The 25,093-nt window shown below is 41.8% G+C and overlaps 1 protein-coding gene across 13 annotated transcripts in view; it reads left to right on the top strand.

Annotated features, from left to right (window-relative positions):
• The window catches only part of OSBPL6 (oxysterol binding protein like 6), a 97,803-nt gene that overhangs the window by 7,543 nt on the left and 65,167 nt on the right, over window positions 1–25,093 (top strand). For 7 of the 13 annotated variants that reach the window (XM_081023647.1, XM_081023635.1, XM_081023638.1 and 4 more), the window contains exon 2: window positions 13,967–14,008. The exons of 1 other annotated variant lie outside the window; for it this stretch is intronic. The gene's annotated coding sequence lies outside the window, so the exon portion shown is untranslated. Of the gene's footprint in view, window positions 1–11,166; window positions 11,223–12,039; window positions 12,110–13,966; window positions 14,009–17,312; window positions 17,331–25,093 lie in introns of those variants that run through there. 5 more of the 13 variants (XM_081023640.1, XM_081023642.1, XM_081023641.1 and 2 more) reach the window with 3 other exon arrangements.

The following is a 25,093-nucleotide window of genomic DNA, read 5'->3' as shown; positions in this document are numbered from 1 at the left end:
TCACGTTGCTTGTGGCATTGATGCATTGCAGCAGTAATAATGCAAGTTCCATTGGTTAAAAGTTAGCTACTTTGAGTGCAGGATGATTTCCAGTGACATTTCACTACACTTCAGTGGTGGCATCCAGAAAGATGAATGAACCTGAGACGGGCTAATCTAAATATATATGTATGTATAAACTTTGTTAAATTTGACTATGGAGACCTATTCTGTTACTCATTGAAGCATTTAACTCCAGCTATTTGTGGGGTTTTTTTACCATCTTTGTTACCTAAAAGTAAAAATTATCCATATTTGTTAGTATGTAAATCATATTTTCGAGAAATAACCTTGGTTAATACAATCAACAGCTTTATTACCTTTAAACTAGTGTATTCAGATAATCTGATTGTTAACTGAACACTACACTTGAGCATATCCTGGTGCGGTACATTTAATCTTTTGTCTGCAAAGACAAAAAGTGTCGTCCTGCTGAGAAATAAACGTAATTGAATAATAATTGAAATGTGTACAGTTAACAGCTCTTCTGTAAGGACAGAACATCTATTGTTGAGGGCAACATTCCATCAATGTGAGATGAAAGAATGAGTTTAGTGGAGAACCACCGCCCCCCCGCCCACCTTGCGAGAGTTTTGTCTCTTTCACAATCTCTTTGTTGTTGGAGCACTCCTTATCTGTTCGCTACCAATTTTGTGAGGGCAATTAAACAATTTCAGTGCTATTCAGAATAGCCCTGAGCCCAAGCAAGGTGGACGGTAACTGGCAACTAATATTACAGTGACTGAAATGACAGTATTTACTTGTGCTTTGGCCTGAGTTTCATTAGTTTATGAATTCCTGGTCTTTTTGTATTTGCCACCAGCATGTGGCACTGAAAGTATCCTACGCTTGTAGAACCAATTTCCTTCCATTTCACAACAACTTCTTCTTCCTCCTCCTCTTCTTCTTCTTCAAACAAAAACAAAAAACAACCCTTTCTTCAATATTAAGTAATTATTACTTAATAGAACACTCCCAGCAATTAAGTTCGGCTGAGCATTACCATCTCTCAGGCTGGACAATAACTTTATTAGAGCCAACCACAAATGCCGTAAAATAGTGGCCAAACTTTTGAGCGTTCTCATCAGGTTGGATGTTAAGAGGGGGCTGGTGAGAGTAAAAATTGGGTTGCTGTTGAAGACAAAAAAACCTGCATTTATTGATAGTTTTAATGTAGACTGTACACAATTTTATTAGGCTTTATTAGGAGCAACCAAACTGGTGACCAACCAACTAGGTGCAAACCAACTAGGTGACCAAACTGTGGGAGGCAGTGGAAGACAGGAGTGCCTGGCATGCTCTGGTCCATGGGGTCACGAAGAGTCAGACACGACTAAATGACTAAACAACAACAGGTGCAACACAGGTTTGAGGCTGGGTCTAGGATTAACCAGGACACAGAATCAAGAAATGACTGATCTCCCAGTTGCCTGGATATGCCTCCAGTTGTAAGCAAAGGGAAAATGTTCCTTGCAAGATAGAGGGCGAAGTAAATAATTATAGTAAATTGTTTCCCCTCACTCCAACTTTGCTGAACATCCATCCCACTGAAGAGTTATGGAGAACTGGAAAGCTTTCTTACTCTGGCGACATTTTGTTTAGATCTAATAAAGGCATTAACTGACTCTGGAATTTGGAATTTTTCTAATGGACCGATACAACTTCCTCTGCTTTTTGTGCGTACTTTAGGTATATTAATTTGGTGGTGAGCAGGAGTTTGGACACTTCCCTTACAATTATGGAGTATTTGAGTTTCAGAATGTACTTGTGTTTGAGTTTCAGAATGCTAGTAAAAAGATATGTTTAGTGTTGGCTAGTCCTGCTCTTTCACATTTTGTCCCATTTCATTGTTTCAGATTGATTTTTCATTATATTGCTTTGCAGTTCTTTGGGTACCTTTTGGCAGGAAAGGAGGTTGTGAGTGGCAATAAGAAAGGAAAGGAAATTTGTGCACCTTGGGCATAAATTTATGGGTGGTCTGGCTGGGGCCAGACCAAAATACCTAGAGGGAATCAGGTTGAAGAAGGCTCTCATAGAGACAGGGCCAACACTCTAGCTGCTGCATGGGTATGGGAGTTTAAGCAATTTCTGGATAAAGTAGGTTCTTAGATGGGATTCCAAACAGTAGCAGTATTTACCTGACTCCCCAACAGCTGAATTACTCATGCCAAGGGGAGGCAGTGGTGTGGTTAGCACAGTGCGTGTTCACCAGTAGAGCCAATCTGGCACGCCTGCCAATGGATTCCCCACCCCGCTTTCCTTTAATAAAATAGTGGCTAAATACAATAGTTTAAATTTCAGTGAAAAGGAAATATATGATTCATTTTGAAATACTAGCTAGAAAGGTCATGGTTTTACCCATTCTTTTTTTTTTTTTTTTTTTTACAATGGAATTCAGAAATAATTTTCCTCCAAGGCCTCCTATTTTTTCAGCATTACGTTTTTATCCAACAGGTGACTGCTATTCAAGTGAAACGGTTATAAATGGCTTCATAATATGGTGCTTTTCTTTTTTCACCCATGCCTAAAGCAGATACTGGTGTTTGATTACTGACTCTGTCACACTCTCCCAGCTACAGATTAGGTAACAGATGGCTCAAAGTGAAGCCGTCATGTAGTTTCTCTCTAAAGATTTTGCTTGTCTAAAGTGGCATGTTTGTAAGTTAGATCTGTAGCAGAAAGTGAAGTGAATTACAACCGTGCTTCCAATTTTTGTCCTATCGGTCGCTACTGGTAATGAACTAACATTTTACCATGAATATTTTTAGTTCTTTCTCGCATGCAATAAATTCCTGACAGGCGCTTGCTATGCAGATAATGCTGTCAGATAATGCCAGGAAATCCCCCAGGAAGCATTGTAACTTCAAATTAAATTGCAGAATAGTAGAAGGACTTGATAGCTTCAAAAGACAGATGACTTCTACCTCTGGGTAGATATAGTTATATAGTGACTGTCAGTTGCTTATTCCTGTTTGTGAGGCTAGTTCTGCTGTATTCTGTTTCCTAGTTGACAGTTTTGCGAATCTCAGTGGTAGCCTTTGTAATTGATGCATGCACAAATTTGCAACGCGTAACGCTGGCTTTTTCCAATTAATCAGCACAGTCAGAAAACGGGACCCCCGTTCCCCCTCCTGCGTTCTGTTTTCTCTGCCCTATGATTGTGGCTCCCAGTGTTCCAAGTCCCATTTCTCATTTCCTACAATATGCCGACAATAAAGTGCAAACAATAATTCTCACTCTTATTTAGAAAAAAAAGTCAAACCAATTTTGCAGCTGAAATAATGTGAATTAAGGTATACAAAATGGTCTTAACATGCACATCAGTATTTTACCATAAAAGAACTGGGCTGAGTTTGGAATGAAACATTGGATAACTTTTTCTTTGGCGTACCAGAGGAAGCTTTCACAGCAGGAGGAGTTGGCCAGAGAAGCCTCCTCTGCCCCCTGATTGTTTGGAACACTGGGGGCACCCCCATTTTTTGGAGAGGGAGAATGGTGCCTGTGAGAGGGCGCCCCTAACTCGGTAGCATATGTTCCTGAAACAATTCTTGTTCTTTGGCACATATTGACTCAAGTGTGGGATCTATACAATCTTAAGTTTGTGGTACATTTTGAATGGGACGCGGGTGGCGCTGTGGGTTAAACCACAGAGCCTAGGGCTTGCCGATCAGAAGGTCGGCGGTTCGAATCCCCATAACGGGGTGAGCTCCTGTTGCTCGGTCCCTGCTCCTGCCAACCTAGCAGTTTGAAAGCACATCAAAGTGCAAGTACTAGACAGTGTCTACTCTTGAGTAAGTCTAATTGTGCTAATAGGCCTTAGTCCCAGGGAAGTGGGTATAGGATTGCAGGCACAATCTAAATTACTTCTATCAAGATATCAATTTCCTCAGTAATTGGTAGATTTCTGTAACCAGTGGTCCCTTATAAGCACATCTCATAAATAGGGACTAAATTCTGTGATAATTTGAGGAAGTGTGTGAAAAAAAACACGATGTTGCCATTGTAGCCATAGAGTATATGCAGGGGGGGAAACAGATTATTTTCCAGGTTAGTAACACATTTGTAAGATATGATGAAATGTTCTCTCTTTATTGCACCCTTACAAAATGGGCTTTATTATTTCCGACCATTATGCCCATGTTGTGAGAATTGGGATGCTCATTGCACTGTGAAATGGAAGAATATGACTGATCTTTCTCAACGCATAAAGGTTGAAGGACAAAAGCATTTTCTTGAAATCCAACTATTTTTGAAAGCATCCTTCTGACCCTGAAAATAGAACAGTAGAATGATTGAATGCATCCTGAATTGAGCAGAGAATGATGTGCGGTAGTCATTACTAGGGTAGAACTGTCTTGCCAATACTGGCATATCAGGTGGTTGCTAACATTCCTCTTACTTGAGAACAAGCCTTATATTGACCTCAGTGGCACTTGCTTCTGAGTAAACCTGTGTAGGATTGCACTGTCAGGAAAGGGTTGGGACTGAATCTCTTGAAACCTTCTGCAAGCTAGCTGCAACTTCAAATGCCAAAAAATAATTGCTTGCTCAGGACTTGCACACATCAGTCCCATATTTTGGAGATGTGGCCTTTTTGTATGTTTTCGTTGTGTTTTTTTGCTTTGCTGTGTTATTATGAATTTGTTACTGTGCTAGTGTTTTGCTGTGTTATGAAATGGTTTTTGTAGCGTTTGTTTCAAATGCACCCTGCTACTTTGCTGTAAGCTGCTTTGAGCATGATTTTGCACGTGGAAAAGAGGCATACAAATAAAAATGAATGTATGGGGGCGGCGGAAATGTATGATAGTAACATGTTATAACAGTTAATAATCAGATAAACTTCAGGGAGGATTTCTGTGTCGTTCTCGTCTGCCAGACGAAATGTTCCCCTGCTACGTAAGCAAAAGTCCTTGTGCAGGACTTTTCACTAATGAGACTCCTTGTTGTCTTCTTGCTGTTCCCAAGATGCGAGGCATTGAAATTATATAAGATTTAGTAAGAGCAGAGGAGGAATTCATGTTCCCCAAGGTTAGGTCTACCATCCATCGCAAAATATGAATAGCAGCTCTCTTGCTTCTTCTGCAAGTGGTTATACACACACTCTTGCTCAACACATAGATTTTGTACCTTTTCCCTCTTGCAGTACTCTAGTGTGAGGTACAAAAAAGCATTTTCTGTGAACGGAATGTACTTTCCATGTGCTGAATGTCGCCTTCTGTCTTCAGCATAGGATGCTTGAGACTTCGCACTGGAAATGAGCAGAACCATACTGTGCCGCGTGGCCTACCTGTGCTCTGGTGGGTGAGGTGCATTCCCAGCTATAGGTCTTGCTGGAGTTCCTTTCAAGGTTGACGACAAAATTATTACCTAGCTTGGCATTGCCTTGTAAAATGCACCACTTCTCCAGCCACACTATGGATGCAACTGCCACCACAGAGGGGTCTGAAGGGAGGTGGAGAAAAAAGCAGCTTGGAGGATTGTGACCATCCAGTTCCCACAATGGCTCCTTCCTCCACCAGATGTTGCCCCGTGGGCTTCTGCAGAACCATCTTGCCCTGAGCAATGGGGAGAAGAAGCAGTAGCAGATTTTGTACAAACAAGTTGCCTTGTTGTAAAAATCCCATGTACCGTATTTTTCCGTATATAAGACTATATTTCCACCCTATTTTTTCAAGTTTAAAATTGGGGGTCGTCTTATACATGGACAGTGCATATGGGAGATTTCTTTATTTGGAGTCCCCAAAAATTGGGTGCGTGTTCTACGCCGGGGCGTGTTCTACATGGAAAAATACGGTAAAACACTTTTTGAAGATCACCTGTAAAGCAGTGTATAAATTACACTTAAGCAAGCAAACAAAATGCCTTTCCTTAATGCAACTCTTTGCCACTGCATCATATTCATGGCATACGATCGCCTCCTGTTCAATCAATAGCCTAGGTTTCCTTTCCTTTATTTCCTCTAGCTGTTGATTACTCAGCTTATATTAAAAAAAATTTCTCTTTCTCCAGCCAAGCACGATTTGTGAAATCCTCTTTACTGCAGACTGAAGCAAAACAACGTCTTCGTACGTGTGCATTAAAAATACTTAATTGGGGTGTCCTTTAAAGTATTATTCGATTTAATTAATCAAGGCATTGTGCATAATTTCCCCTTCCCTTGGTTTTTTTCTCAAAGCAAACCTGTGAGGAAGGCTGGGGTTAAGAGAATGTAATCACCCTACAGTCACGCTGTGAACTTCATGGTATAGGGAGGTTTGAACCAGATCTTTCTCAGTCAGTTCAGCACTATTCATTATGACACACTGTCTCTTAGAAATTGTTCTCTTCCTTGAAATTAAGAGTCTGATATCTCACTAACATAAGAAAATCTATTCTTTGAGGGATAGCAGGTTAGGACACAGGGCCTGCAGACCAAGAAGTCTTCATTGAACCCTGGGTTCACATTCATCATCTCACAACCACCACACTTGACTGTTGTGCAGATAAAAGAGGATTTCTTTGGAAGAAGAGTAGGATGAAATTATGGTAGACTCTTCTCCAGAAAAACATTAGCTGCAATAAAATTCATTGGTCTTTAAAGACTCCACAAGATTCTTCGTTGTTTAAAATTACTAGAGGGACTCTTCACCTTGGGAAATAACTTGGTTTTGCTTTCCACACTTTTTGAGTTCTGTTTGTTCGGAGAGGACTCTGACCTGAATATAAAACCCTCGTCTGAAGAAAAGGCATCTGTTCAATAATCTTGACGTTTCCCCAGTGTTGTTAGGTGATTCAGTGTCCAATTGGCACGTCTACTGAACCAATGGTGCCTGATAAATATGATCATGAGCATACATTCCATGCCCTTTGTATTCTCTTTTCCTTTACTTGTTTGAAAATAATCACAGGAGCTCAGCTGGTAGAGCATGAGACTATTAATCACAGCGTTGTGAATTCGAGCCCACATTGGGCAGAATATTCTAGAATTGCACAGGGGGCTGGACTACTACATGACCCTCGTGGTCCTTCCCAATGCTACATTCTATGACTCTAGGAGTACAACATGTGAAAAGCCTTTCTTCCCCCTTCATGGCTCATTCTAAGAGTTCCTCAGGTAAAGGTAAAGGGACCCTTGACCATTAGGTCCACTCGTGGTCGACTCTGGGGTTGCGGTGCTCATCTCGCTTTATTGGCTGAGGGAGCCGGCGTACACCTTCCGGGTCATGTGGCCAGCATGACTAAGCCGCTTCTAGAGAACCAGAGCAGCGCACGGAAACGCCATTTACCTTCCCGCCGGAGCGGTACCTATTTATCTACTTGCACTTTGATGTGCTTTCGAACTGCTAGGTTGGCAGGAGCAGGGACCGAGCAACAGGAGCTCACCCTGTCACGGGGATTCGAACCGCTGACCTTCTGATTGGCAAGTCCTAGGCTCCGTGGTTTAACCCACAGCGCCACCCGCGTCCCTAAGAGTTCCTAAAGTAGGAGGCAAAATACTTGTTGACTGTGTGTAACAGAACCATGGTAATATCTCCAACCAGTGTAAATCCTCTGGAGGTAAATTTACTAGCTGAACCAGTTGGGAGTGCAGCATTTCAGGGGGTTTAGTACAAAAGCCGCTTGTATCAATGCGGGTTAGAATAGTCACTTCCTATTTGGCTGTGTCACAGCTGTTAGCGGTGAGGCAGAATGGAGAAAACCCCTTATCCAGTATCCTAAGAGCAATGCCAGAGCCTATGTAGTCTCGCTCTACTGCATTTCGATATCCTCTGAGGGGAATTTAAAAGTTGCCAGTAGTAAGTGGATCAGAGCTGAAGGGTTCTGTCTCATTTGCCAAGTGTAGAAACACCATGCTCTTGTTTGCTAAATCTTGATGTTCCCCATTGTAAATCAGCCCTGTTTTGTATCACTGCAGCAAAGATGCGTTGTTGAGATCAGCGTGCATCTGTACGTTACTTTGGGGCTCTATTTCAAATGATAAAATCAGCTGCAAGAAAATCCGCACTCTGCTTATTTGAAGATTTTGTCCAACTCAAAAGCCTAATAAAGTCTCTTACTAATTAAAACAAAAACCACAATCACAGCAGAAAAGATTGTAGATCCGGTCTTCATAGGAACAGAATTATGCTGGACCATCACAGTTTTAGAAAATCTTACTGGAGTTTTTTGGCTGCAAAATTCTTCCTTCCGCCTATTGTCGGCCTCATCGGTTTTTGAAGTCTCATCCGTCTCCTCAGATAGTTAATTGTACTTGCCAGAAAACTAGCATTGCCAGTGAGTGATTGAGAATAGATTGTTAATGGAGATATCCGTCTGCACTCTACCTAAAAGATGAGGGATTTGGCAAGATCTGAAACTGCAGTTTCAGTGATCAGCTTAGGCAGTAACAACTGCATTGTAAGCAGTTTTCCCAATATTGTCCTAATTGTAGCGCATAAGGATTTCTGGACAATGAGAGAAATGTTAGCGGAACTCTGTGCTCTTGATCACTTGGCTTGCTGCAGCGATAACCTGTGCTCAAGCGTCACAATTCAGGGGTGACCTTCACAGAGCCTGGGAAGGAAATCTTGTTTGCCCAGTGTCCCAGGATAATTAGGAATGGTTGCTGGAGCAACATAGCATCCTCAGAAAATACCAAAGGGGCAACCAAGATGCCAGTTGGAGGATTGCAGCTAAATTGGTAAACAGCTTCAGGAATCAAATACTTTTTACCAGTTACAGTCACTTCCTCCTTCCCCCTGGCTGCTGAATTAAGAAACAGAAACAGCAAACAAAGGGAAGGAGGAAGTACAAGTCTACTTGCAAGTAAATCTTAATAATTTCACCGTAGCGTAAGTGTGCATAGGGCTTCCAACTAAAAACCTGAAGCATGTTTAATAACAAATCACGTGGGAGAGACACAGGCTAGGAAGTAGTTTGCAACTCTGGTAGTTGCTTCAGACAGCTATCAAATATAATTTGATATATTTTTGGGCTTGGATCCAAAATGGGGCTTGCTGATCCAGTTATCAGCAGCTGATTTTGGTTGCTTGATGACTGTGGTGTGCAAAACAAGGTCCATGCCTTATTACAAACACAAATCATAATCATAATTATTATTAAGACAAATTCAGTTGTACTCGGTTGTTGATAAATTTATGAAGTTTGGTGCGGGAAGAAGACGACGAAGAAGAAGAGGAGTTTGGATTTGGTATCCCGCTTTATCACTACCTTAAGGAGTCTCAAAGTGGCTAACAATCTTCTTTTCTCTTTCTCTCCCACAACAAATACTCTGTGAGGTGAGTGGGGCTGAGAGACTTCAGAGAAGTGTGACTGGCCCAAGGTCACCCAGCAGCTGCATGTGGAGGAGCGGGGACGCGAACCCGGTTCCCCAGATTACGAGTCCACCGCTCTTAACCACTACACCACACTGGCTCTCTCCAGAAAATGGTGAGAGGATTTGTAATGTCTTTCTTTTTGCAAGACATGTGAGTCCCAGGAGAATATTGCTTCCCATGATACAATCCAGCCATCAGCACTTACTCTTCTTCTTCACTTCTTCAGGTGTGACTGCAGTCAAAGGAGATAAGAGAAGAAGAGCCACTGTAGTGTTGCAAGGGTGATTTATGACAAATCAGTTGATGAGATGGTTCTTGCCTCCCAGTGTATATAAAAGCAAGCGCCTGTCTTAGGGCTTCTCCACACTGGAGAGATTAAAGTGTATTTGCAGCTGTTTGCATTCCCACTTCATTTGTATCATCCACATGACGTTACCCTCAAATCAAGGCCAGTTTTAATGCTTTCGTCCTGTACATTCAGATATGGAGATAATCCAAACTGCTCCACTCAGCATCACAGATAATTTATTTCAGTGTTTTTGGGTGGGTGGATCAATTGTCACTTTTTTGCTACTCTCCTTTCTATGTCCACTACTTCCTCAATGCTTTCCTTTATTTCCTTTATCTAGCTGCTGTGCTTGCAACCATTTTTTGGTATGCTCCTGAGCAGAAGAGAGAGAGAATTGTTTCCATCCCTCATATTTGTACAAAAACAAAAAAATGGCAAAAGCGTGTGCTGAGAATTTACAGTGGCCTGATGGTGTGCTTTTGTGTACTCCCTGGGGGGGGGGGGGAGATTAAAAAAAAAACAAAGTGTCCATGTTGCTTAATTGGCATAATCAAATCAACACGTTAGAAGGCGAAGAGGGGGGGAAAGGGAACATTTACTAGTATGAATAGGGACATGGGTGGCACTGTGGTCTAAAGCACTGAGCCTCTTGGGCTTGCCGATCGGAAGGTTGGCAGTTCGAATCTGCGCGACGGGGTGAGCTCCCATTGCTCTGTCCCAGCTTCTGCAAACCTTGCAGTTCGAAAAGCATACTAGGGCAAGTGGAGAAATAGGTACTGCTGCGGTGGGAAGGTAAATGGCATTTCTGTGTGCTCTGGGACCCGTCACGGTGTCTTGTTGTGTCAGAAACAGTTTAGTCATGACCCAGAAAGCTGTCTGTGGACAAATGACGGCTCCCTCAGCCTGAAAAGCGAGATGAGCACTGCACCCTGTAGTTGAATTCAACTGGACTTAACCGTCCAGGGGTCCTTCACCTTTTTACCTTACTAGTATTAATGGAAAAGACTGAAGTCGCTTCTTATGTACAAATTCAAATACATGCAAGTGTGGACTAAACTGGTCTAATTCAAAAGGGGGGAAACTGGATTAACAACTAAATAATGCTCGGATTTGAACAAGCCCTTCCAATTTCCCTCCCTCGCTGCCTTTATTTGAGTCAGGACTTGGCTCTGTAATTTATAGTGTCTATTATACCGACAGGAGTCTTTCCTGGTAATCTTTAATGACAAGTTCACAGACACTATGGTTAAATTATACAGTACACATGTGTACTGTAAATAACAACTGCTTCTCATTCATTCTGTCAAAGCAACAAATGATGGCATCTCTGAAACCTTAAGCATCTTTGCATTTAGTATATTTAGGCATGTTGTATGGTAAATAGAGAACAAATACTCTTTTTCATAGGCTCATAATAATTATATTTCCTCATGCTGTTGTCCTTTTACTGTGGTGCCAGTCACGTTGCCAGATGATTTCCCAAGATAAGTCGTTCATTCTGTATGATCTATAAAACTGCACTCATCCCTTTTTTATACGCAGCACCAATTCTCACTGGGTTAAAAATATCAGCCCTCCCTGAAGCTATTTTTCCTGAGGTAAAAAGTTTTCTGTTTGCCTTGAATGCTGAGCAGATGCTGCTGCAGGCTTTTGAAAAACATGAGTTCTTACTTTATATTCATTTTTCCTTACAAGATCCAGTGGCAAAAAAATAAATTAAAATATTTGTGTATATAATATAGCAAATCAGCATGGTGAACAATGATCTGTATAGCCAGAAAGTCTGAAATAGGGCCGTGGTTTTGAAAACAAAGAGGTTGAAATTCTGGGCACATTTAATTGTGGGGCTTATGACTAAAGCTCATACCCAGTCAATAAACTTCTTCAGTCCCTGTTAATTTGTGTTCAGCCTTTACCAACTATTTTGGAAATTAATGGAGGATCCTACAGAGATCGCTAAAGTTGACTTATTAAACATAATTATCTAGCAGTTTGTAGGGATCTTTTGGGCTTGAACCCCAGAGGTTAAGAGTCTCATGCTCTGCCACCAGGTTTTTTTAAAAAATAAAATAAAAATAAATAGAAATAGAAATCATGAGAAGATAGGAAGAAGTCCTCTTTAATTTTTGCAAAAGTCACAACTTTTGCCTAGAACTTGCACATGCTCAACCCAACATGGTGAGGTTGAGGCAGTTATTATACCCCATGGTGGATAATTTTTTGTCCCTATGTGGGGTAGAGTCATAGCCCCATGGTAGAGCACACACCTTGTAAGCAGAAGAGGAGATGAGAAAGATGAGAAGATGAGAAAGTGTTCTCTGGCAGAGAGCCTGGTTGGAAAGCCAGTCAGAGCTGATAATAAGAGGCTAGATGGATCTGACTTGGTTTAAGAAATTTTCCTGCGGTTTGTTCTAGCGCCTTACCTAGCTGTGTTTGCAGAGTGTGCGGTTTGTTCGAGCTCTGAACAAAGCATGCAAAACTCCTGGTAAGTGTGTTTACCATTGCATCCCTATGGGGGACCTGGATGTTTCGTATTGGTATATTACAAACTAAAATGTAAAACAGTGCTCGCATTTCAAGAGCTATTCCTTGTGCCGGTCTTTGTTTCCTTTGGATCTCATTCATGAAACTCCTAAAGTCTACAGGGACTCCTGAGATTGTAAATAGCGTCGTAGTTTCTGTCCACTTTTTGAGTTAAGTGTTAAAACATCCAGGGTTGACTTACTTTCATATCATTACTTGATGGCTGCTTGACATTTATTCTGTTGTGCTCAACCTTAATGTGACTTAGTGAATTCTACCTCTTTTACATTTGATGTAGATAACTCATTTCAGAATAGTACTAGGAGGAGGTAGAAATAATTGTAATCCTCTTTTGAAATGGAGAAAATGACCGTTTTAGAGATTACTTTTCTTTTTCTCTACTTAGTTGCGACTCATCCAGTCCAGCTACTACTACCTACTTAATTGTCTTTTGATTTTGGTGATCCGTGTTCAGATCTACCATATTTTCTAAGAGTTTGTTAGAAAATCACGACGTTATTTTTGGTATTGTATCATGGTCGTTATTATTAGACTGCAATAAAAAATTTCTGCAGAGCACTTTACTTGCCTTTTCCTATTACTGTAATGGAAAACGGACTCCGTGAGCCAGGATTCTGACCATGTTTTTTAGGCACTTAGTCATCATTCTGTATGCAAAGCAAGTGCATTGGTGAGTCACTGTCTTCCTGAGGTATAGTAAAAAAAGAAAGAAAGAAAGAAACAACAGCAGAGAAGTGATCCAACATCTTACACAAATACTGTCTTGTTCTGAGTCACTTCTGCTTACATCATTGACAAAAATAACTTTGTGCAGCTCTAAAATCTTATTAGCTCTCTCACAAAATGCTCCATTAATAAATTCCACTTCCAGTGTTTCGTTACGGGTAATGATTCAGGATGCAGCCTTACCCATCGTTTTATGGCTTGTTAGTATTAAAAATTGTGCCTTGGCACCTACTGGATTCTGCTGTACTTGTGGTACAGCATAATAGCAGTGCGCTACAAGTCATTGTTCAGCATGCGAAATGGGCGCACACTGATGCTGTAGTTGTGCAAAAAGTGACAGCTAAATTTGCACCCTGTAGTAAAGGTTGCGCCAGTTTGCGTAGCTGTCAGGCCTGATCTGTGCTCTGAGACAGACCACGGCCAGGGATTAAGTTCTGGACCAGAAAGGCAGAAATCCAAAGAGCCAAAAGCAAGACAAGGTCAAAAGTAGGTAGGTAGGAACATTTTCCCAGGGCATTATTCGGCCACCTGCCCTGCTAAGTTCATTGGTAACAATGAACCGATGCAAATTGCAAATGCAATATTAGGCAAACTTGGCAGTTCCAAGGTTTTTAGCTTGGTTTACTAAAATACAAGTAAAGTGAATATGCTAAATTAGTTAATTCTGTGGTGCCACCAGAAAGTCTTTTGATGCAAACATAAATATTTCCTATGCAAATCGCCTTCTTCCAGATCAAGGGAGTCTGTGCCTGCTTGGTGAGTTGGGCAGACTGGGGAATTGACTTGGATGTAAGACCTTTATGGTAATGACTTTTATGAAGCCTGGTGTGTTCTAGATGTTGTATAAGAGGCAAATGGTGGGAGACTAGTTGCTATACGCTCTAGTTGAAAACCCTTCCTCCCATGCCTTACACCAGCTTGCCTTCCAGTTGCCTTTTATCCTGTAAATAAAGAGTCATCCTCCAAACAAAAACAACTCAAATGAAATGTTTATTAAACACTAAATTCAAACTAATACAGTTTTAAAATGGCTAATATTTCATTTCTTGCTTCTTCTTCTTTTTTGCTTTAGGTCCGGATGATTCTTCAGGAAACCTGAAGTAAACCATGACAGGTAGAACAAACTTGTTATGAATATCACATTTTCGCTGCTTGGAAATCAAACGTTATATGGCATTAAGAAATCTTCAGCAGAAGAGTGTGGTTCTGATCATGGCATAAGTGTGCACGGTAATGTGTGCAAGCCAAGGCTATGGTTGTGTTGTGACGCAGAGAGAAATGCCCGATTCTCCCCATAATGTGTAAAGACACGGTGGCTAATTTTGACCTCCAGATGTTGGTCTCCAGCTTCCATCAGCACCGGTCAGCATGGTCCTTGTTCAGGCTTACTGGCAGCTGGAGTCAAGCAACATCTGGAGGGCCACAGATTAGCCACCTTTGGTTTCAAGCAGGGTTTTCCAAACTTGGCTCTCCAGCTGTTTTTGGACTACAGTACCCATCATCCCTGACCACTAGTCCTGCAAGCTAGGGATGATGGGAATTGTAGTCCAAAAACAGCTGGAGACCCAAGTTTGGAAAACCTTGGTTTAGAGCAAGCACCAAATGCATCAGATAGCTCATGTCCAAATGTGCAAAAGGTAGAGGCAAATCTTCTTTGTGCGTGGGTGTGCATTGTTGACGATTCAGCAAGGGAATCCACATGCATAAGCAGGTTTTGCACACACACCTATGCTAGATGCAGGCATGTCTCTATAGCACTTGTAGCTGATAATTTAGTGAAAGCATACCTATATTTTACTAGTACAGTGGTACCTTGGTTTAAAAACAGCTTCGTTTATGAACAACTTGGATTAAGAAGGTTGCAAACCCAGAAGTAGGTGTTTTGGTTTGTGAACTTTGCCTTGGGATAAGAACATGTTCCGCTTCCTGTTGAGTGTGTTCCATTTGTAAATTGAGTCCCCCTGCTGCTATGGGAAAGCACCCCTTGGTTTAAAAATGCTTTGGTTTAATAACGGGTTTCCGGAACGGATTAGGTTCGTAAACCAAGGTACCACTGTAATATGGTACGTGAAAATATTTTGTTAATTTCATCATGTAGTTAGCCTGAACTAATGCAAAGCAGCACATTCTATCAGCCCAGCTATGTAAGGCAAAGTAATATTATTGATTTGGTGAGATTTAAGCAGACAGAAGACACAAACTCAGAGACATTTGTATGTTTGCAGGGCTTATATTGATCTTATCATTTAGCTGCCACAAGAGTAAAGGAAACAAAGACCCTTATTGCTTATTCTTTGCTTATGCAATGTGTGCATGCATTTTTTATTTTAGAAAGGTCTGCTCAGTCTATATGTATTTTCACAGAGTGCAGGATATCACTAAATTCAACACCCTCAAATCTCAGCCTATCTGACTTGTAGTAATTTTGTCACAATGTCTCTTTATCATTATCTTCAAGGGCAATTCCAATTAATTAAGGGTGGAACAGTAGCCTGGGTCCTTTAAAAAGAACAAAAGCAAGGCCAGAGTGTGCATCAATTTGCATTCGTGAATAAGTCAATTTAATTAGGATTGCTACTGCCTTCTCAGAATTTTATAGTAATGGAAACTGCTGCATGCATACTGCTTAGGCGCCAGCATTTCCTTGATGCTCAGTATGGTATTTTCTTAACACCTCCAGATAGTGTTAAAGCACTGTGAATACTTGTGTGTATATCCAATAGGGTTTCTTTGGTTGAGGTTTGGGAGAGAGTGGGAAACAGTTGACATGCCGTTAAAGAGCTTACATTAGCAAAGGGAAGTTGAAGAAGTGTGTCTTGAAGATGAAATGGAATGCAGTCTGTGATCAAAACCCCAATCTTTGTTTTGAAAGCTAAGCAATGATGGGTTCCACCCACTTTTATCAATGGACCACTTCTGTAGTACTTGTATTCTAATGTTCTTGTCGTGGTTTCATTATCTCTCCTAGAAAATGCAAAATGTTTTCCTAGCACTGTTTATTTCTAGCTTCTCTCTAGCATGTGCATTTAATTCTGTGGGAGTCTCTGTGTGTGTGTGTGTTCACTTCCCAATAACTGACTAGTTACATCAAGACAGGGAACTTCCTATACTCAAATTAAAATGCAGACGTGGGTCTCTCCGTGGTGTGGGGCCACAGTTCTAGTTTCCTGGAAGCAGCCTTGCTGATGCCTTACTGAGAGAGAAAGAGGGAGAACAAGGTGGAGGTGAGATTACGGCTGATGTAAGCACACTGGGGGAGTCAATCCATTGCTCCATCAGTGCATCTCCACAGCCCTGACCTTTCTGCCAACACATCCCTTCCCCTTCTCCTCCCGGTAATCAGTAGCAATGCCGATGCTGGGAAGCTATCATTGCAGCTCATCCCACAGGCCGAGCTCCTTCAGGTTCAGTTTATGTAGATTAGTCCTATCGCACAATGCGCTTTACATAACCTCTAACAGCAGCACAGAAGAGATTCCTTTCCCATTATCCTTTCAAAGCATGATACCCATGCTGATTCTAATTCATGTTAATGCTTGTGAGCAGAGAACCAATGGAAGGTTAGATACTAGAGATTAATAAATCCAGTATTGAAATAAGATGATTTTATATATAACCCCCTTCATTTCCTTTTCCCCCCCCAGAACATTTCAAGTATCGCCCCTGATGTTCATTTCCTTTATTCCCGACTTACAGTTGCCAACTCATCCTTGTGTGCCTGTTTTAGGATGCTCCAGCTAATGTGAATAGCAAAATTGGCCAGATAACTCTTATTATTTTATTTGCTCATTATTTAACAGTTTTATAATCCACATTTTAAGAGACAAATCTTGACAAAGTAGATTACAAGATGCACAACAAAACAGTGAAGCATAATTTAAAAACAACTTAAGCCAGTATAAAGTAGGCCTGCATAACCTAACCGCAGAAAGAGAGAAGACACCATTTCTGCAGCTCAGTTTAGAATTAGTCACTGAAGGTCATGACGAAAAGGTGGACCTTTAAAAATATTGAGGGGTGAGACTTGCCTAATCTTAATGAGGTTAACCCCTGCAGTCAGTTTGCATGTTACATCTACATCTCAGTGCATCTTATTATTTAATAACACTTGCATGAGTATAAGGGCTTGCCACACTTTGGATTGTCTCTCCAGGCATGAGTCTGAGCAGTTTGGCTTTGCGCCACTGCTTTCCCCTGAAAAACCTGCCATTAAAACTAGAACAAACGGCAATCCTTGGAAACCTGATTGCCATTTCTTCTGATTCAATGGTAAACCGCAGGTTTTCTTGTGGGGGGCGGAGCGGCGGAGCAAACAGAAGTGTGGAAGAGCCCTAAGTTGACCTAACTTTCCGAGTCGGTTTTGCAGTTGACTCCATTACAGTTCATGTAAACCTCCTTGAATAATGTTATACGTCTACAGGTTTGCTTTAAAAAGGGTCAGGACTTTTCTGTTGTGAGGGGTTAATTATGATGAACTTTTGATACCAGTTAATTTACATAGAATTGCCACCTTTACGTACTTGAGGACTTGTCAACATAGTGATGAGATAAGCGCTGTGTATTTCCTGAGATGGGCCTTGATATTTTGCATGCTGCAGCATTCACTTGATTGAAGAGCACTGGAAGATAGTGCTTCATTTTCTTCTGTGTGTATATATTCACATGTGTGTGTGTAAATCTCCCCTTCTCTCTCTTGAAAAAGTCAGTAAGTTTAAACCAGGTTATTGACCTATATAGCCTGTAAAAGTGCTTCAGCCTTGTCTTTATTAAATATTTTGAGACTTCAGGCCTTTAGGCCTAGCACCGTATTTTTCACTCTATAGGACGCACCCGACCATATGACGCACCTTGTTTTAGAGGGGGAGAACAAGAAAAAAAAATTCTCCTCCTCTCTGCTCAGCACCCCTTCAGCGAAGCGGCAGGAGAAACGGAGCCCCTTCCATTTCTCCTCCTGCTTCGCTAAAGGGGCGCTGTGCAACTCTCCCTCTCTGCTGAAGCCAGGAAAGTCTTGCTCTCCCGGCTTCAGCAAAAGGAACCCGAAGCCTTCGGAGCGAGGAGGGAGCGCTCCCTCTGCGCTTTGGAGGCTCCGCGCTGCTATCCCTGAAGCCAAGGAGCCTGCATTCGCTCCATAGGACGCACACACATTTCCCCTTAATTTTTGGAGAGGAAAAAGTGCGTCCTATAGAGCGAAAAATACGGTAATTTGTACAACTCTATGGCATGGTCCAGTTAAAGTCAAGCACCTTAATTTCAGTGGCAGAGGATTAACATGCTTATTTTTTTCTATTGAAACCAGTGGAACCTAAAAGTGCTTAATTTTGGTTGGATCATGTATTTTGTTCCATAATATTGATGGAGTAAGAGACAGGGCAACTAACATTATGCATCATATTGCAAGCAACCCACGTGAGTAGAAATCTATTTGGAACTTCGCAGGAATGAAAGTGCCCTTAAGTTATCTCTGAATTTCGTACGCATCAGGTATCAGTGTAATAGTACTGCAAGGAGGTTCTGCTGGTGTGAATTTCACTAGGATTGTGAAACTGGAATCTTGTGAGAATATTTGACAGCCATATTGCTTTCAGCAGCACTGCTGTACTGTGTCACTGAACGATAACTTTGTCCTAACCTTGATGGAGAAATTCATTTCTTTCTCCTTATCCTTGACCTTTCCCGAGACTTCCCCACAGCCTTTTAATTATTAATAATAGTCAGATTACTTTTTATGATTTAGTAGTCCATTCTAGTAGGGGCCGAACATCAGCATAAGTTTGCGTGTTAAGCCTGCAGACATATATCAATAATAAATAATAATAATAATAAATTTTATTTATAATAAATTTTATTTATATCCCGCCCTCCCCAGCCGAAGCCGGGCTCAGGGCGGCTAACAACAATAAAACAGTACAAAAGTACAGCACAAACAACACTCTAAAATCATTCATTATAAAATTAATTCGAATCAAGCCACTGGCTTGTTGTGTGGTTTTATTTTTAAAACAGTTGGTAGAGCATGAGTCTCTTAATTTCAGGGACTCGTACCCCATATTGGGCAAAATATACATGCATTGCAAAGGGTTAGACTGTATTACCCCCATGGTCCCCCCTTCCAACTCTTACAATTAAACGATTCTATGATATTACTCTGATAAATTTGGTTATAGTATTGCTTATTTCCTCCTTAGGGAGGAAGCATGGGGTAATGTCAAATGTCAAATGTTTAAGAAAGGTGTGCCAAGTGGATTATAGAAAAGTTGTGAAATAGTAAAATAGCACTCAGTCCTGCAAGAATTGTAACATAATGGGCAGAAGATGTTGACACATAGAGCCCTTGATTATTTGTGGGTAATGTGTGGGACAAGGATCTCACAACTCTCAAGGAGCCACAGAATATCCACGCTGGATTGGTTGTACTAACACATAATTGGTACAGCCAACGTAGACTGTAAGACTGCATCCTGGTCACCGCTTCTCTTCAAACACTTGACTGTTAATCCATTTGTGTGTGTCTTGTCAGGGAAATGTGGGCCAATGCTCATGTACAGCAGTTCAAACACAGGCAGCCCACTGCTGTTAGAACAGGGGTCGGCAAAGTTTTTGTGGCTTGGGCCAGTTCACGGTCCCACAGACACCATGGGGGACTGGAGTGTGTGCGCACGCGCAAACGCTATTTCCAGCGCTCCTTCCGGCCCAGAGGAGGCGTGCGCAGCTTCCCATTGGCTGCACGAGCTTCCTGCAGCCAATGGGAAGCCATCCAGCGTTGCGAAAGGGATTAAATTTCATGAAATAGGATGGATGCAAGTCTTTGGAACAAACAAGCAGGGCAAACAGCTGATGGGAGTTCCTGATCCTTTTCTACAGCTGTGGTGTGTTCATTCCATCAATTCCCTTTTTGTTTAAACACTTCATTACTAGGCTGCACTGCCAAAAGGCCAGCCTTCTTGGAAAGCCACTTTTTTGTTCAGTTAGTTATTTCTTCTCCATAACTATGTGCTTAAAAGATCCTGTCAGCTCTTCACTCACTGCTATACTTAGCAATGCATTTGCAAAATGGTTATTTTACTCCCCCTTACAAAGCGAAAATAACGCAATGACTCAATTCTGTCCTGAATCAGTGTCTCTGCGTCCTGATAATCCTATATTTATATTGGGTTTTGTAACAGCTGAGCTACTACTACAACAACAGCAGCAGCAGCAGCAGCAGCAGCAGTCTTTAACTCTTTGCACTGCTTGCTATAAGGACAGCATATAAATGTCAGGAAGAACATTAGCACTGCCTGTCAGACATTATTGTGCACACTTGCTTCCCTGCCTGGAAAAAGTTTGTACCCAGGAAAAATGTAATTAATGTATAGAATGGCCCTAGGAATTGATGAAATAATGCATGTTGAATGCACAACTTTTAAAAGTTTGTTGTTAAAAATATATTCACGAGTTGCTGGAGACAGCTGGAGGGTAGAGGGGTCTTGTGCTTGGGTCCTTCTTCTGGGCTTCCCAAGAACATCTCTTTGGCCACTGAGAGAACAGGATGCTGGACTAGATGGGCCATGGGCCTGATCCAGCAGCGCTCTTCTTATGCTGTATATTTCAAAGTTTTATTCAAACGCTTGTACTCAACTTCTGTGGCTTTTAGGGCTGGGTGATATATCGATATAGCGTCCAAAACCAGTTTGAAATCCTTATTTTGATATCAGCTTCATGGCAATATATCGCAAATCATGATGTGTGCTAGGGCTGGGCGATATATATAATCCAAAACCGGTTTCAAGTCCCTATCACAATATTGGTTTCATAATTTTTGACCTGGCAATATATTGTGAATCATGATGTTTGTGTGTGTGTGCTATGCAAAAATCACAACATGGGGGAAACTGTGAAGCCAACCAATGGCTTTACGTAGGTCCATCCTTATTTCAGACATTGTGAAATATCAGTATATTGCAATGTTTATCTGGTTGAAAACCAGATATTGCCCAGCCCTGCTGTTTGCTTCTACATAGTTCCACCCTTGTTTCAAACATTGTGATATATTGGTATATCACGATGTTTAGCTGGTGATATATCATGATGTTGGAAGACCATATATGTCCGAGCAGTTTTAAAGTAGGATTGTACTTATGGTAGGATTATATCAGACTTTTCTGCACAGGCCATCTCTCGTCTTATAGCTATGTATAGACATGTAGATAATAATGGAGCTGTGTGTTAATGGGTTTTGAACCAATGTTCATATGGCAGGAAACGGTTAACAAGGTAAAGACACAGCTGAAAATGGCATTGAGAAGCCCAGTGCAAAGTTGTTTTTGAAACCCTTTTGAGTATTTCATGCAATTTTTATTGACAGTTGAAGCCATAATCTCTGATGACTAATTTCTGACTCAGCCATAGATTTATAAAAATAAAGTCCAAGGAGAGACACTTGTCTTGAGGGAATCACATAAATTTATAGGCTGATGCTATGGGCCTCTTTTATCTGCAGGAGCAGATGTTCATGAGTAATTTCAGTGTTCATTTGGCCTTGTCCATAATAATTTAGAGGAAAGCAGCTACTGGTAATTGGAATGGAATCCATGTCCTATTGAAGTCAGTGTCAGAGCTCCCACTGATTGCAATGGTCTTGGATTGCTCTCATTGGGGCTTTTCAGATGTAATGCTAAGCAGTGGCTTAATGCTGCAAGAATTAGTAAAGGTAAAGGGATCCCTGACCATTAGGTCCAGTCATGGCCGACTCTGGGGTTGTGGCGCTCATCTCGCTTTATTAGCCAAGGGAGCCGGCGTACAGCTTCCAGGTCATGTGGCCAGCATGACTAAGCCACTTCTGGCGAACCAGAGCAGCGCACGGAAACGCTGTTTACCTTCCCGTCGGAGCAGTACCTATTTATCTACTTGCACTTTGACGTGCTTTTGAACTGCTAGGTTGGTAGGAGCAGGGACCAAGCAACGGGAGCTCACCCTCTCGTGGGGATTCGAACCGCCAGCCTTCTAATCGGCAAGTCCTAGGCTCTGTGGTTTAACCCTTTTTGCAAGAATTAGTAGGTCTGCCCATTTCCTCCTCCTCTCTCATAGCACTGCACCAGTAATGATGAACCTGTGACCTTCCAAATATAGTCAGACTACAGCGCTCATAATCTCCGACCACTAACTGATAGGAGCTGGGAGTCCCAACAACATCTGGAGGGCTACAGGTTCCCCATTCATATACAGTGGTACATTGGTACTCGAACAGCTTGGCTCCTGAACAAATCGGCTCCCGAACGCCGCAAACCCAGAAGTAAGTGTTCTGGTTTGCGAATGTTTTTTGGAAGCCGAACGGTTTTGGGAGTCGAACGGACTCCCGGAACAGATTAAATTCGAGAACCAAGGTACCACTACTACCACATGGTTTAGCATGCTTATGCCCAGGGCTATTTTCCAGCCGGAACTTGCTGGAACTCAGTTCTGGCACCTCTCTCAGGTGGGCACCATTGCCATTATAAGAGAACAAGGTGAGTTCCAGCACCTCTTTTTCTAGAAAAACAGAGCAGTGCTTATGCCTGTTTGTTTTCTAAAACTAAGCCAAGATTTGACACTACATCTGCAAGGCCCCATTGTGTATGGTTGGAATTTGATAAAGAAAACCATGATTTCCAATATATTTAGTATTATAAACATCTCTTCAAAGGAAACAAAATTGTTCAAAACACCGAGAACCTGTTAATTTTGAAGCTAGCCAAGTTTTTCCAGCTTTGCAGTTCAGAATGCCTTGGGAATGTTATGCCTAATAAATTTGGTTACACACACAAGGATGCATAAATAATCTGGCTGTTTCTGTCTTGCTGCTATAAAAGAGATCCACATTAGTTTTTCTTACATTTGCTTTTTCTGGTTAGCTTTCTTCGAATGACGAGCGCTAAAGTCTTCGTCTTGCATAATGACTCTGTTGCCCCTTTTTCCTGACCTCTTACAATTGGAACCATTATTACCTGCTGCTAACTACTGCTGTTGTTTTCCCTTATTGATTCTTTTTAAACATGTGTGCCTTTCTATGCTGCTACTGGAAACGGAATCAGCTGTTTTAGTAATGGTATCTCAGTAGCTATAATCTGTCATATAGACAGACTAATCCATTTTCTGCGGCAACAGTGTCATTGTTTAGAATGCTGGGAGCAAATTTTGGGTTCCAAATGCAACTGCCAGTTTCTGATCCCAGGCTGTTCTGATCAAAGCAGTTTAAGTTTAGGGCAGTGCATTGCTTGCCAGCTAACATCCACAGAATTCTTTACTCCTACTGCCTGAAGTATGTCAGCGAGCACAATCAGGAGACTTCTTCATGGTTGCATTGTTACGGGATTCCTTCATTTATTTTATTCCACATTTCAGAAAGAATAAAGACAAAAACCTATCTTCCTCCTCCTGCCCCCTCCCCCAAAAACAAAGCTAGCCTTTACATTATTGACTACATCTTCAGGTTGCAGTCACAACACAGGTTGTGTGTTGTAGCATAGGGTCCTGCGGAGGCATATTTGGAAATCTAAGAAACTGTTGTGGGCACTACAAAACATCCAGATGCTCAGCTACACACACACCCCACACACAAATTGGACAAAACAAGTACACACACCCTCACAATGACAAACAAGAAGTAGGCAACATCACCAAAATCAGACACCCTTCCTAACCAAAAATAATTTTTTTAAAGCCCTACTCCAAAAAGTGGAAGGGGTGCCAAGGCCAGTGTCTGAGGGCACCCTGGTGCCCATGAGCACCACATTGGGGACCTCAGTTGTAGCATGTATTCTATACATATGGTCCACTTACACACATAGCTGGTGACAATTACAGTCTTGTGGCCCCCTAAAGACTAAGAGATGTATTGTAGCAAAAATTAACACGAACTGAAGTTTGTCTTGTCTATTTCATAAAATGCTGAGCTCCATTTCCAATGTCAGATTCGTGGCCATTCATTATTTTGCATACTTATTTTGCATAAGCTGACCTGTTTTCCTTGTGCAAAAAGTTGAAGAGCATTGCTGGCTTGTCCTAGGCTGTATGATGTTGAGAAACAAGCATGTGAACAAGCGCCCCAAGTCAGGGCTGATGTTGCTATGTCCTGTCCTGGTGTGTCCTCGGTGAATACAGAGGCGGAGTTGGCATCAGGGGATTTCTGCTGCATCCAGCCCTTCCATTTGCCTCTCTCTTCTATTCTCTGTTTGTTGTTTGTGAGTTTGTGAGCTTTAGTTTAGAGGGCTGTCTGCATGCAAGCACAGGTCTACACCCCAAGGCCTGTGTGAGCGGATTATCTTCATGCAAGATGGGATGTAGATAATAATACAGTGGAATAGTTTGGGTAGTAGCCAAGTACAGCTATCTTTGGTTGAATCATAGGACTTTGCTATAGGCATTGGAACTCATGGTGTATTGCAGGTGTCAGCTAGAAGCATACATATTTATAGTGTTCTGCAGGCTTCCAGTATAAAGAGGTGTTTATACAGTGGTACCTCGGGTTACATACGCTTCAGGTTACATACGCTTCAGGTTACAGACTCCGCTAACCCAGAAATAGTACCTTGGGTTAAGAGCTTTGCTTCAGGATGAGAACAGAAATTGTGCTCTGGCGGTGCGGCGGCAGCGGGAAGCCCCATTAGCTAAAGTGGTGCTTCAGGTTAAGAACAGTTTCAGGTTAAGAACAGACCTCCGGAACGAATTAAGTACTTAACCCGAGGTACCACTGTATGCCCATTGCATAGTCAGAAAGTTAACCTGCTGCATAGACAGGTTGAGGCTCAGGTTGATGGCAGAGTGGAATTTCTCTAGGGTCTCTTACCTCTGGAGTCTCACCCAGCAGGAAGAAGAAGGTATAGCCAGGGCAGGTGAATGGTTGCAGAATGGGGCTGTGGAACAGAAGGGAGAAGCTGGGGTGGTTGCTTGCAGACAACTAAGCAAAGTGTCTTGTGGAGGGGTTCTTTGGGGGCTGGCCAGTGGAGTGAGCGGGAGGGCAATTATCCATATATGCCTTTTGGGATTCAAGGTGGCTTAAAACAGTGGATTTGAAAAATGCCTCAGTTCGTTTGTTTTCATTTCAATTTGCAAAAACAAATGTAAAGCCTTTCCCTCTCTGGTGTATTGCCCTAAATCCATGGAATTAGAGAGAAGAGGTTAAAATAAAGCAAAGTCATTGCTAGCTCAGTTGTATGTTGCAGCCGATAACTTTCCACTTCCT

Source organism: Podarcis pityusensis, assembly GCF_964106645.2.
Source record: "Podarcis pityusensis genome assembly, chromosome: 1".
In the NCBI taxonomy this organism is placed as follows: Eukaryota; Metazoa; Chordata; class Lepidosauria; order Squamata; family Lacertidae; genus Podarcis; species Podarcis pityusensis.
Note: the sequence above shows the minus strand (reverse complement) of the source record. Positions and strands in the feature narration are given on the sequence as shown.